This window comes from Engystomops pustulosus, chromosome 4, assembly GCF_040894005.1.
Source record: "Engystomops pustulosus chromosome 4, aEngPut4.maternal, whole genome shotgun sequence".
Lineage (NCBI taxonomy): Eukaryota > Metazoa > Chordata > Amphibia > Anura > Leptodactylidae > Engystomops > Engystomops pustulosus.
This window is the reverse complement of record NC_092414.1, coordinates 83,946,979-83,961,979: the sequence shown is the minus strand read 5'-3', so window position 1 is coordinate 83,961,979 and position 15,001 is coordinate 83,946,979.

Below are 15,001 nucleotides of genomic sequence, written 5' to 3'. Positions count from 1 at the left end.
TAAGTTTTTTCATCCATATGCAGCATGTATTTAACTTGTATTTATACGTTCTCATAGACTTCTAAGGGCATATGGAACTGAACGACTCATATATGGTACGGTATGGTACAGTGTAAACAACTGCAATGTAACTGCAATTGAAATGAATGTGGCCATATGTAACCCATAAAAAAACTGTACAGTACAGGTAACATACGGCCATTTTAGTTAATGCAGCCTTACTATTTTGGAACTAATGCTGAAAATTAAATACAACTTTAAAATTGAACAACTTATAGTAGATTCAATCTTAATAATGTATTGGTCTAAATGGATTAAGTACGACTCTCCTAACCAATCATCTTAAGACATGGACTATCCTTGTTCACAGAATTAACCATATACTTATGGACAACACTAAGACAGGAATAACCGAAAGTTATGTTCTAATGTTATTTTCCTTTGTTGAATTTTTATTTGTTACAATATGATGTGTCATAAAATATATTGCATAAGTACGATTATCAAAACTGTACTTGCCCTGTGAGACATATTTATCTACATATGCTATTATATTCCATTACATAAAAATAATATTAATTAAAAAATTAAAAATATAGACTTGCGAGTAGTCTGCAGTGAAGTTCATCGAAGGCTTTTAATAAAATACTGCATGATCTCTGCATATACCAATCTGGCACTGTCTGTCAACATACAACTAAAATACTCAGTTATTAGAAACAGAAGTCCCTGTCTATCCTTCTCTGCTGTATGCCACTAACTCTAATGTTGTCTTAAGCCCCATGACCACACATTTGCCAGCTGTTTTACAGCCCCCATAGAGATCTATGACACTAGCTCATGGTGCACTGAGAATACATTGCCTTACAGCACCGTGACCTAGACACTTCTTACTCCTTTTATTGACCTTTTTAATCCTTGGTGTCAGGGAATAAGAGTTTTTCTTATGGAAACAATGTCAATTAAGTAAGGGGGTTGCCTTACAAGGTAGCAATAGAGGCGTGATTTTCCTTGTCTCATCCAGGAATATTTGCATATTCCCCTTTAATCCCTGGCAGATGAGATCAGAAATTCCATACTTGGAATGGAATAGACAAATTAAAATACTGCCCACAATATGAAAAACATAATATTATTGTCCCTATTAACCCCTTAATGCCAAGGCCCTTTTTGTTTTTGCGTTCCATTTTTCACTCCTCACCTTTAGAAATGTATAGCTTATTTATTTTTCCATGTACTGAGCTGTGTGATGGCTTGTTTTCTGTGTAACAAATTGCACTTCATAGTGACGGTATTTCATATTCCATGTCATGTACTGGGAAGCAGGAAAAAAATTCCAAATGCAGTGAAAATGGTGAAAAAAATGCATTTATGGCATTTTCTTGTGGGCTTGGATTTTACGGATTTCACTGTGCGCCCTAAATGACATGTCTACTTTATGGGTCAGTGCCATCACGGGGATAACAAATTTGTATAGGTTTTATAAAGTTTTCATACATCGTAAGACCTGAGGTTTTCATTTCCTTGTAAGACCCAGGGCTGTCTTGGCAAACGAACGCCGCCACTGATGACCTCAGAGGGGGGCGTCAATTGAAAACAAGATGGCATTGCCCACGTGCCACCAGGATTTAAATGCTTCCGGCAGCTTTGCCAGGGAATTTACAGGGTGAATGGCCACTAGCACCAACCCGAGGTGTTACTGGAGGATTTTTGATGCAATATGCCCGTGAGCCCTATCCATACACTTGCAGCCGTATGACGTAATAGTACATCCCATGTCAGTAAGGGGTTAATCCACTCCCCCAACATGTTTTCTTTATCTCCATTCTCCTCAGTATCTGAAGGCAAAACTTTTCCATCACTTTTTCCTTTTGACTCCATTTCCATGTAATCTCCTCTTCAAACATGACTCTCATCCCCTTCCCATCTTCTATTGGTGTTAGGCCTATTCCTTTATGAGTGTTATCATTTCTGGTATTGTTTTTGTCATAATTGTGCTTACAAACTTTATCGTTGTCATTACTTCTGCTCCCAACCTATGTATAGCTACTACCATAACTTCTTTATTAGTATGATTAAAAAAATAAAAAAAATATATATATATTTGAAAAGAAAGAATATAACAACCAATATGCATTTTCCTCTCAATTGTTTCCTCTTATTCTGCAATAATAAATGGTAGGAATTCATGAGTTATTTAGGATCATAAATCATAATCATGATATATAGAAAGCATCAAGGTAGTTTGAATTGTGTGTATTTTATGTGGGGTGGGAGAACTGTGAACATTCAGCTGTCATTGCATGTCTGCTTGATGATTTAGCTAAATGTAAAATGCCCCTGGACATTCTGTAATCTGTTGTTGCTTCCTATTCTGCCAATGTCTAAATGGCAATCTCTAGCTCCATCCTAATCTTTACTGACTGACATCATCCATATGATGTGATATGAGCCAGAAAATTAGAATACAGTTCATTGTTTACAGTGACCTACTTAAGTCACCTCCTCACAGTTAAACAAAATGTATCAACGTTGGGATTTGGAAAATATGAACACAGAATTTCTACTTAGTATGCCCATGGGTCACATGTTTACCAGATGCACATCTATTGCTTATACTATTTCGAAAGCCTTATGATACATGGATATTGCATATCCTGAAACATGTGAGTGGTAACTGTTGAACACTGTTGGTCACTGGATGAATTCAAGAAATACAAATGATGGAATTCATGTTGAAAATAAAATCCAGTTAGACATGTCGACCTCACTTGTATCATCCTTGTGACTAAGGTGGAATCAGTCAGCTCCTGATGACCTTTATTAAAAAATCTTTCACAAGAAAAAAAGTTTTGTACTCTGTAACCCATTTGAAGAAATTCCTGTTGCTTTTGATCAAATAAAGTCACCTTATTGAGATTGTGATACCTTTTAATGCCTAACTGAAATATAAGATGTCACAAGCAAGCTTTCATATCAAGCTTTCGTATCGAAAGCTTGCTTGTAACATCTTATATTTCAGTTAGCCATTAAAAGGTATCACAATCTCAAGAAGGTTACTTCTTGTTACTTGTTTTTTTAAGGTTCTGAGATTCAAGAATTGCAATATAAGTAGCAACGCTGGTAAAAGTAAAGGTTCAATGTTTGCATGTTGGGCACACAGTTTCAAAGTATTATAGGAAAAATATCAGCAACTCAGCCGCTAATTTTCAAATGTCTATCTGATACCATCCATGGTCTTGAAGAGCCTTAATAACATGACAGGTCAATGCTACAAAGCCTTAGGCCAGGATGTTGATGTCTCCTATGCTGCTTTGAAGTTATAAAATAATAAAAGACTATTTCAGATGAGCATTGCCTATTCCTTCCTCAAGCATTATTGACATTATGGACTTTGAGTCCTAGAGATTAACTTGATTATTTAGTCTATGGTGTTTCTTTTCAATAGAGTATGTTAGTATTACGGTTTATGCAATATTTATTTCCATGGTTTAAATAAAGAAATATACTACCACAGCAACACTGAATGAAATTACTCTCCTCAAAAAGATCTACGGTACTTAAAATTAGATTCTTTTTGGTAAATGTATGCAGAAATGTACTAATTTCACCAATGTATAACCCTTTAATCCCTAAAACATGACTTGGATGTCAGCTGATCTGAGACACCCATTATACACAGTCAATCAGAAACTTACTCTATGCTAACATGAAGGAATCACTCAAACACATTAATGGGCTATAGTTTAATGTTTCTTAGTGACTGGGGAATTCATTTGGAAGTCATCTATGCTGTAAAGAATTCTTCTCTACACACTATTATGCATACAGCGCATAATCCATGTAAGCAGTAGGAAGCATAATCTAATTTTCCTATAAAGTAGCTCACTCTCAGGAAACCAATTAGCCAAGCAGTATGTTTATGGAGAGTGGGCAGACACCAGGAGCCAGATACAGGGATAGTCCTGACTCTGTTTCCCCAAGTTGTGCAATCTTGGAAGGATGGAGTAAAGATTTCCAAACTCTGAAAACAAATATATCCAAGAGCACAGACCTAAGATTGAACTGTGACCCATGTGGGATTAAAACCCAGAATCCTGTAGGTTATCCTGCAGTAGTATGTAAAACACTAATATAACATTGTGAGAAAATGTGCTACATCTGTATAGTTAACCATGTAACACATGCAAAAAAAAAAAGTCTCTTCCGAAAAGTTGATGTTATATAAGGCAATATTTTCTTAATTGTATTTTGGCAGTTATCACCAATGTGAAAATTAAAGTTGTAAAAGCAGATCCAGATATCCCTTGAATCAAATCCCCCTAAGCATTTCTTCAGTTTTACAACGGATGTTAGATGTTGTGTATAATAGTGTTTTGGCTTTGTAGCCTAGAGATTTTTGTTCATCTGAAAGATTGGTTTGCAAAATACTTCTGAAATACAGAGACCTACAGTAATGTCAGTGAATAAAGAAGCCATTGTGATATGTTGTAACAGTCTAAGTATTAACAGATTTCATTTCATTACAAAATTACAAAAATAAAGAAAAAATTAAGAAAAAAATTAATTGTCCATTAATAACCATTAAATATACTGTGAATAGACTTACAAAGTAAAGACCATATGGTGAAAGAGGTCAGTCATCTTTCCACCATAGGACCTATTGTGTAGGTTTCATGTACCATAATCAGGTTGAAATCTGAGGAATTTGAAAACCACCTTGAACCCTATAAAATGTTGTTTGCTATGAAATAGTATACTCAGTGTGAAATGAGATTTAGTTATGTTTATGATGCTATGACATCATAGGGTGGCAATCGGCCATTCAAGATGGCGGTGCCCACTGGCAGCTCCGTTATGTGCCACGGTTGGGTTCGACCACGACACTTACGAGGTTAACTGATGAATTGTTGCCAGCAATGAGCCTGTGAGCTTTCCCTATACACCCCCCGCAGAACCAGGGCTTAATACAATGTCCTGGAGTGCAAAGGGGTTCAAATAAGTTGAATAAACTTACCTGTTTCAGATTCTTAAGCTGCAGTTAGGTAATGTGATGCCAGGAGGGGAAGAGAAGTCAACATTGTAGCCATGACACATCACTGACTGAACTCAATAGCTTTAAAGTAACTTTTGAGTTTGAGTCAGACAACTTCTTTAATTTGGTGTCCAGCTACTTATCAGATCAATGCATAAACTTGGTATAATTGAACCCCTGTCACAATTTCTCTCTGGACTGGTATAGGTATTTTGTGGAGAAAGATGTGCTTTAGTGATCTTTATTCCCACTTTTCAAATGTTAAAAGCCATTGTGCAAAATAAAGATATAACCTAATATGATTAACATTATCAATGGTAAATAGGACAGTAGGCATTTACAAAAGATAATAAAGCTAAGCACTTTTTAGTGTGTGCTTGAGTGAAAAATAAAAGAGGAATATGAATGAAATACTCTCATTCCCTTTGTGTAATATGTGGTTACTGCAGAGAAAGAAACACCAATAATTCAGTAAGTTTGACTGGTTTTGTAAGAAAAAGATGTGTTTGAGCAAGTCTATTGTATCACGCTGATCTTTGGGAACTGAGGGCTGTGTGACCTGTTAAGCACTAAATTAAATTGAACAAAATTCAAAGATTCCAAAGTTGAAAGAGTATTTGAAAACTTTTTTTGCACATATTGAAGATTTCTTTGTGGTTAATGTAAACTTGTCTTTGTGTGTGTGTGACAATTCACACTAGAATTTAAGATAAGTTTAGAAAAAGAAAGTATCATCTGATCTTTGACACTAGGGTAATAATGGTCACTGCATGAAAGGAACATGGAAGTCATGCAGGTCTGCTGGTATATATGCCCCTATTGTAATAAGGAATGTGGAGATATCTATGCCAGGTTTAGATTTCAAGAGTTGCCTTTTTTGGATAAAGGTATGGTTTGACCTTTTTGTGTGCCAAAGGTCTTTCAGGATACTGGCCAATTGTGTTTCTAAGATCACATAAAATGTTGAGTTGTGTCTGATGTATTGTTTTCTCCTTTCAAACAGTTTTTATAATTTTTTTAATTATTTTAATTTATCAGATTTTATCACATTAACAATTAGTACAAACAGAAGCCCAATAGGCTTTAAAAGGAACCATAATTTAAGTGTATTTCCAATAGCACATAAAGTGTTTATAGACATATAACATTGTTGTAAAATGTAAGTTAAAGATAAGCCTAAACAGAGATATTTTTATATATTGATATAATCTTTTGTTGCTAGAAGTGTCAATAGTAATAGTAATTAACTAGAAATTACTAGTAGTTGAGTAGAATGAATTTTCAAACTTCAATTTTTTTATTGAAGTTTTTTGCAACTAACAAACAAAAGCACAAACAAGCAAAAACCTTCCACACAGCTGCAGAAAAGAGAGCGAAGCGTGTCGTGGCACAAGTTAGGAAGAGCAAGCAATCAAGGGCACTAACCCTGCCCAACCCAAAGAGTAGTGTTAGTTACCTAACATAATTTGCACTAAGGGTTTCAATAGCCCAGATATTGTAGCAACAAGGTGGTTTCCCCAAGGAGGGATACTGAAGGCAAACTCAACATACATCCACTCCATTTTTAAGTTAATGTTTTAAAATAATTACCGTGATAGGAATATTTTTCTGAATGGAAGACAGGATTCTTCTGGTTAGCAGTGTAGTGCAATCAGTTTCCATGCTTGGTATAGAATCTTCTGGTTCATTAATTTACTGCCATAATAAGACAAAGCTCTGATAACAAGCCTTTGATAATAACGTGCATCTGCTGACTTGACCAAGGACAGATTTCTGTGGAATGGGAGTAAGCAAAAAATCTTGAAAATGGTGAGGAGTTGATAGAGAAAGTATATAGGAAAATTGTATAACTTTTCTTTGCACAAACCATATCAATTATTTGCTGAATGTGGACAACCCCTTTAAGTGCTGGCACTGAGCTAATATTTCTCCTGCTACATTCTCTGCAAGCAAATGTAGTATTAAGGAGCCCATGCACTATTAATAGCTGTAATATTTTCCAATCTCCTCAAAACACATCTATGGTGGGTTAAAGGGAAGCATGGTAAACTTATGTCAGGCGGCAGCTTTGAAGGCTACTTTTCTCAGGAGCAGGAAAAAGGATGGGGGATAGTGAAGAATCAACAAGCTCGACCTTTGTCTGTCATCTGAAATAGTATGAAAAGGTTAATCTTTTAGTGCTACCACACAGCCCTAAAGAGCTTGTTTTCTTTCATGTACCTATTTCCATCTCATACATCAGGTGTTGTTACTCTAATTTTATATATAATTAATAATCACTGTCCATACCAACCAGTCCTTTTCTGTTGCCCAACAATGACTAATAAAAGCATCATACAAAGAATATGCACACAACAGAATATGCATAATGTAATGTATTATCACTTCACTCAAAAGGAATATTTACTGCCAGTTTTTCATATAGATTATTGATGATTGCATAGGTCTCAGCAGGGGCTTCTATTAATATGCTGGGACTTCCCTAACATTGTCCAAAGAAGAGAACCCTTATAAAAGATTGTTCTTTCCAATGAGAAATATTAACATCAGGGAAACATAAAACATCCTGCACAAATTGTTTGTCTTTAAGACATTTATAACAATAGGCTTGTAGTGTGTTTTGTTAGCAGTTGTTAGAAAGTTAAGTTTGTTGGTTAACTGAACAGGTGCACTTTCTAAAAACTATTTTATTAAAATTATATATTTAAAAATAGATAATCGTTAGAGGTTCCCAGTTTCACATAGGTAGTTGAAGCATAACTGTAAATTTATAATGATGTTACCAAATTTTCATATATGATTCCCCCTTTAAAAACAAATGGAACAAATAGAATAGTTATGGCATTTTCTGTTCTGAAAGTGTTTTACGAAAATCTTTCTCTCCAGTGTTGAAGTGGGAAGAGACTAATGTCTTCCTGTATCCGCCCTGAAGCTGAGTTTAATTATTTTCCCCACAGATCCCATGGTAGCTTTTGTTCTCTCTCAAAGTAATTTAGCAGCAAATCCTGTAAGTACAAATATATCAACTGAACACTGCACAGAGTACATACAGGATGTATATGGTGACTAGCCTTGCAGATTTCATAACATCGAGGAGCATGGAACATGTAATAAGTGTATCATAAGTCAAACAGTTAAATAAAGTGTAATGTTTGTACTGTGTGATCACTAAGGGTTGATAGCTTCTTGGCATAGAGTTTATACTGCCAAGTACAAAGTGGGGAGGGTTGCAGCACAAGGTGAATATAGAGACAGAGAACATTCTGTAGAATCACAGACTTGAATGGAGGAACTGATAAGGAACAGGGGAGATCTTGTACCTCACTGTTCTATATATGAGAAATCTTTATCCATAGCTCTGAACACACTGGGGGTCGGGGGTCATTTACTAAGGGCCCGAATCGCGTTTTTCCATCGGGTTCCCGTATTTTACCGTTCTACACCGGTTTTCCCTGAATTGCCCTAGGATTTTGGTGCCCGCAATCGGATTGTGGCGCATCGATGCCGGCATGCACGTGACGGATATCGGAGAAGTGTCGCTTGACACGCACTTACCTGCACCCAGCCTGGCTTGGTGAACTTCAGTGAACTCCGATGGAATTCAGCGCAGCAGCGACACCTAGTGGACATCAGGGGAAATACCTTAGTGAATCGCCGTAAGACCCGAATCCTCCACAGAGAACGCACCGCTGGATTGCGAATGGACCGGGTAAGTAAATCTGCCCCACTGAGTTCTGCTACACATACAGAGAGCTCTGTCACATGATCTTCTCCTATGTGAACATGGAGCAGCTGCCCCTCCCCTATTATGAGTCTGTAGATTTGTTGTAGCGTTGTTTATAGGAGGGTCTCAAGGGCTTGTCAGCACAGGCAGCTACTTTAGCACTTACATAATCTGAGGAGTACTGGGCATAACAGTATAATAGTGTATCAGATTGGGCTGAAGAGTTCCTTTACATACTCATTTCCCATATTTCCCACAAGTAGCATATAACATATCACAAGATGACCATTATATAACATTAGATCCATTTGCATTCAAGCAGTAGTAAATCGAAATAAGTATGTCAGGGCATGCAGGCCCACCTAACTAAAGAAAGTGGAACAAGCATCATCCTTAACGAGGAATAATAATCATGCAATCATAAAATCAGTGAGCTCAAAAGGCATCCAAGACCCACCTGTGCCTGTTCACATGTCTAATAGTATCTCTTGGACACTAGTGCTCCCCACATCAGATCCTGCACTCCAATCATGGGCATAAGAGGGATCTCCTGATTTCTGAAAACCTGTAGCTATCTCAGCACCCGATCAATACAATAGAATAGAATGGACACACATAAGGGAAGAAACATAAGGATAGGACGGAATCTCTATATAGCACCTCCGATGGAATCAGGAAGGAAAGGTGGGGACACCCACATGCTAGAAAGAGTATTCTGAAGCAATAGTGAGGGCAAACAGATAGGCTAATCAGTAGGTCTAGCCTCTAAAGAGATCCCCTAAGTCTTGAGAGTCTCTGAATATCATCCATTGTGTCCACAGCTGCAAAAACCTCTCATGAACATGTAGTGTCTCCACCGACAGTTCTTCAATTCAGAAAAGGAGAGACATTTCTTGAGCCCCCTTTGACATTGATGGGCACATTGTAGAGCATCAGTGTGGCGGTATCACCGCCTAGGCTGTAATCAAACAAAATCTTAAGACGTCTTTCTTTTCTTAATAAGAATTTCACTTTGGTTATATTACATTACAACACCTGCCAAATCGATCCAGGTGACTATGCTGCCCCATTGGGTGGGACTAGTAGTGATTAATGTTTATATGAGGTTTGTATGTCAGTAGGCTTACTTCATATTGATCATATTCATATATGCTGTTTATTTATAATGAAGGATCCATTATAGGACCCATAAGCCATTTTTTGACTGCTGAACAGGTAAATTGATTATATGGGGGTCCCACTGTACTTGCTGTCTGGGGATTTATGAAAATACAGTACCAGATTATTTTGCTGATTTTTCTAACAGGCTTCTGAGGTCCGGCTCCACATCGTTCAGATATTGATTGTGCCATTGATCTGGTTCCAGGAACAAATTCCTGATTTGTATCAATGGTATGCTGTCCTAACTAATCTTAGACCTTGTATATTTTCTCTCATTAATTTTCTTTTGCTGAGGAAAACTATGATGTTGGGAACAAAGAACTCCTCACCATCAAGTGGATATTTGAAAACTATCATTACTTTTTGCAAGGATCTCAACTTCAGTTTGTCGTCCTCACTGATCACAGAAAACTAACATATTTATGAAATATAAAATAATGTCCTAATAATGTCCTTAAACTGCATTGGGCACCTAAGACTAAGACTATAGTATTTGACTGCAATGTACAATTTGTACTTCTGTAGAGAGTTTTGTAAGAGGATGGAAGTTCAGCTATAATTCTCATTGGCCTTTCACCCTGAGACTAACATGCAGATCAAGCAGGTTGGTCAATTTTAGAGTATTATCTTAGGTGTTGTTTGTCTGACTGCCAGAATGAAATGGGAAAATATTTAATGTTGGCTAAGTTTGTGCATAATAATCATACAAATACATAAAACAATCATACGCCATGTCTCAATTTTTCTGTAATTATGGCTTTAATCCTCCATTTTCATTCATGTCTACCATTCCGTCTACTAATCCTCAGTCTGAAACTGTTGTTTCCCACATGTGCATTCAGGCTTGCAAGAGCCTGTTGAAAGCCCAAGGCATTATCCACAAACAGGTGGAAAGAAAATGTATTTATGGGTCGGGATTTATGAAAGGGGAAAAGTTATGGCTTTCCACAAAAAATTTGCATTTGAAAGTGTCCTCAGGTAAATCATCCCCAAAATGTATGGGTCCATCAGAATCTACAATACACTTCATAAGTACATACCAGGACATTGGTACTTTCTAGAGATCATGGTCCTTGTTTCAAGAAGTTTCATGCTTTGAGCCCCAAGCCCACTCCATAAGATACAGGTCCAGAGTTCTGATGGATGAGTACCACAGTGAATAACATCATGCTGCATGTCAGAGCTGGGCGTATATGTCATAGGTGGCAGTCGTGGTGATGGATGGATGCAAAATCCGCTGGTCTGGCAGCTTCAAAGCACTTAATTTCAACTCACCGATCACTTCATTCAGTTCTTGTTAGACAAATCTTTTTGCTCTGTTTATTTTTATACTCTTTTTGCTTTGCTATTTATATTTCCCCCTTCTTTGCTTTATGATTTTGTACCTCACCACCATCTTGGTTTTAACACAGTTTGCTTGATCTCACTTTTGCTTAGTCTGTCTTTTTTAGTTGTATGCTTTCTGTAGCTTTCTGTTCTGTGCATGAACCCAAAATAGGAAATATTGCCCAGTTGTTGCTCCAATTTAGAGGAAGAAGTCAGGCACAGAGGTTTTGGGATGTTCGGGTCTTGTAAATCCTAGCTGTTTTAACATCAACCAGCAATAATTCTGTCTCTCTCATACCTCATTTTTGTTTAACACTATAATGACATGTGACATATCCGTATGTGTGGGGTTATTAAGTGATGACAGCACTTAAGTGATGCCACTGCATCAGTGCCACCATCTTGGATCTGGCCAGACTCCCTACTGAAGCCATAGATGAGAGTTGGATGGTTTTTATGACAGTCAGGACACTAACTGAAGCTTCAATTGTGGTCATGCTGGGATCTGTAAAGGATCTACGCCATCATAGATTAAAATCCTGCAGGGAATGCAATTTCCCCCTCACCAGGTCGATTTGAAGTACACCTATGACCATCTGAATGATCTAAACGTGGCATGGGATAAACTCTTGTGGTCAGAGGAGACCAAAATAGACCTTTTTAGTTTTAACTTAACCCCTTACCAACATGTGGCATATTATTACGTCACGTGTCAACTGCGGGTGTATGGAGAAGGCTAACGGAAAATTGCAGCAAACACCCACTGGTAACAACCGCGGTCAGTGCTGGAAAAGCTGCGGGAAGCACTTAAATCCCATTGTCGTGTGGACACATTGTAATGAAGGATGAGGAAAATCCCCATATACTGCTATACAGTAGTATGGCAGTATATGGTAAGATCAATCAAACAACCTAGGATTAAAGTATCTCAGTGGTCTGAAAAATAGTAAAAAACTAAAAATTCTAATCACCCTTTTCCCTAAAACTCATATAAATATAAATAAACAGTAAAAACATATACATATTAGGTATCACCACATCCCAAAATATCCAAGCTATATTTAATTGCCTTAAGGACACACTAGACAAAACAATATATACAATAAAGCAGTGGTGGTGAACCTATGGCACGGGTGCCAGAGGTGGCACTCATAGCAATTTCTGTGGGCACTCAGACCATCACCCCAGGACGGAGTTCACCAAATAAGACCAAATCCACCAAGTCCCAGGCAACGTAAGAGATGCTGCTTTCAGCGCTATTTTAAAGCAACACTTCATTGGCTGTTAGGAACTGCAGGAAAAGTGAGAAGGTGTTGACAGAACTGCAATATCTTTGAAGGTCCTCCTGCTGGACCCACCATTCATTCTCTATGGAGAGACCCTGGAGAGAAGCTACAATGAGAGTTTGAATTTGCTCTCCTTCTTTCAACTGTATTGGTTGCCTCAGAGGGGCGATACAATTGAAAGATGTGGAAGAACAGGTAGCAAAAAGTTACTGCTTAAAATGCCATGTTGGCACTTCACGGGAAAATAAGTCGATTTTGATTGTAGTTTGGGCACTCTGTCTACAAAAGGTTCGCCATCACTGCAATAGAGATATATACAGTTAGAGTATGAAATACAAAGGTAGCACTACAAGTATTAGCAGTTCAGTAAGTTAGTTACCATGTGTTTGGGCCTAATGGAACCTGATAGTCCACACCTTCAGATCTTCCTCTGAACTTGATGATAAATGGATTCCCAGACAAAAGACAAGGAGCAGCAGAGGTGACTGATTATATCAGGTGCCAACACACCTCTACCCACCCTCAGGAGGGGTCATGGGTCCCTCCTACCTGGTATTCAGTCCAGAACCTTGGAGAAGCAATATCTTCTCAAGGGAAGGTTGTAGGATCATGATTCTGGTATCATTGGATCTGAGTGAATCCCTGGATCGTATTGATACCAAACCTGACCCATTTTCTATGGTCCCATCCTGAGATATTTATATATCTTGCCCCAAGGATGCTATAGCTTTGGAACTTGGGGCACTGTGATCTCCTGACAATAACAATCCAAAAATGTAGTTGCCCTTGGGCTGAGATAGACCATAACTGTCCCTAATCAATGTATTGGTCTAAGAGTTTTATGACATATTGGGTCTTATTTTCTAAGGGACAGGAATTAAGAAGGGGATTGTGTTGCACGCGATCGGATTTTGGCGCATAGGATTTCATGTGACAGAAATCGGGGAGCGGGCCATTGGACGATCCGACAGATTTGGACTGGGATTTAACATTTAAATTGTGTGGCAAGACATACACTTACATGCACCAGGAAGAAGAAGGTAAAATACGCCAGAACTCAGCGGGAAAGCCACACTGGGCGCACGATCTTAGTGAGTTGCGCCGGAGTCCATGATCTTCGGACAACGCACAGTGGGGATCGGGACAGGACTGGGTAAGTAAATGTGCCCCATTGTCTCCTGTTTCAAAATGGGGGAAAAAATATGTTCAAGCCTTTGGAGATGCCATGGCTGCATAAAGTGTTAGTTAATCACTACGCACTGCAGAGCCAGAGTTCCTCTGCAGCATTAGTAATGTTAGCTAGCTCCATTTTGCTAACTGGGATGAGGCTGGAGGGAAGTGGGGATTTGAGTAAAAAATATTAAAAATTCAATAAAAAGTAATCAAAAGGCTGTACAGTCTTTAAAATAGTAGCATTGAAAACATCATCAAAAGCTGCAAAACATTACATTACCCACAGCTCCGTATACCAAAGTATGAAAAAGTTATTAGCACCAGAAGATGACAAAAATTAAGATTTTTTTTGTGCAGGAGGTTTAAATTTTTGTAAATGTATGAAAACATTATAAAACCTATATAAATTGGGTTTTCCAGTGATCGCACTGACCCAAAGAATAGAGTAAACATGTAATTTGGGGCACAAATTGAAAGCCATAAAGACCAAGTCCACAAGAAAATGGTGCAAATGCATTTTTTTTTAGCATTTTAACTGCATTTGTAATTTCAACCCACTTCCCAATACACAGCACGGAATAATTTTACATGGAAAAATAAAAAAGTTATAGATTTTTGAAGGGGGGGGGAACTAAAAAATAGAAGCGCAAAAATGAAAAAGGGTCTTGGTGCAAAGGGAATAAGGGGTTAACTTACCATGTTTGGAGGAAGAAAACCGTAAAGCATGGGATTAGAAACATCATACTTTCTGCAAAATGATAGGACTGGACCATATTAAAGAAAGAATGAATAATGTCATGTTTCACAAGACTTTGACCAATAACAACAAGAGCATTAAAGACGGGTCATGGCTAGGTCTTCCAGCACAAAAATGACCTGAAAAACACAGTCTGGGCAACTAAGGAGTGGTGCCATAAGACGGATTTAAAAGTCCTGGACTGGCCTAGCTAGTCTTCCAACCTGGACCCAATAAAAAAACTTGAGAGGGAGCTGAAATTCAATGTCGATCAGTGACAGCCTCAAAATCTGAAGAATTGGAGAAAATCTGTATGGAAAAATCCCTGGTGCAGTGTATGCAAACTTTGTCAAAAACTACAACATCTCGCCTAAAATGAAATGCAAATTAATTATTTAGAAATCATACAAAGTGATTTTCTGGATAATTTTAAGTTTCTCGCAGTTGAAGTGTACCAGCAAAAAGAATTACAGACTTCTCCATTTTTTGTCGGTGGGAAAATTTTCAAAATCAGCACTGCTACAAACACTTATTTTGCTCACTGTATATGTAGTAAACAG